Consider the following 273-nt stretch of genomic DNA (forward strand, 5'->3'; position numbering starts at 1 on the left):
AATCATTCGCCTAAAGAGATATTGTTTTTTTTCTTACTGTGGCTTACTTACTCATAGTGATAATACTATTACAGTAACATTTATTATTATGCAACAAGTTTGGCTGAAATCAATATATATTCGGTGAAACCTAAATCCAATTTTAATTATAAATATCGAATTCGTGAACACCTCTTTCCAACTCTACTCCTGCCTGAGGACGTTTAAGTGTGTTAACCGGGACCGGTCTATCCCACAGCCACCTGGAGGCATTGTTATAGTTCCAGTATCGAG

General features: G+C 36.3%; 1 protein-coding gene across 1 annotated transcript in view; it reads left to right on the top strand.

Annotated features, from left to right (window-relative positions):
- Positions 1–273, top strand: part of LOC119586199 — a 3,843-nt gene that overhangs the window by 905 nt on the left and 2,665 nt on the right. The gene's annotated exons all lie outside the window — the stretch shown is intronic.

Source organism: Penaeus monodon, chromosome 21 (assembly GCF_015228065.2).
Source record: "Penaeus monodon isolate SGIC_2016 chromosome 21, NSTDA_Pmon_1, whole genome shotgun sequence".
Lineage (NCBI taxonomy): Eukaryota > Metazoa > Arthropoda > Malacostraca > Decapoda > Penaeidae > Penaeus > Penaeus monodon.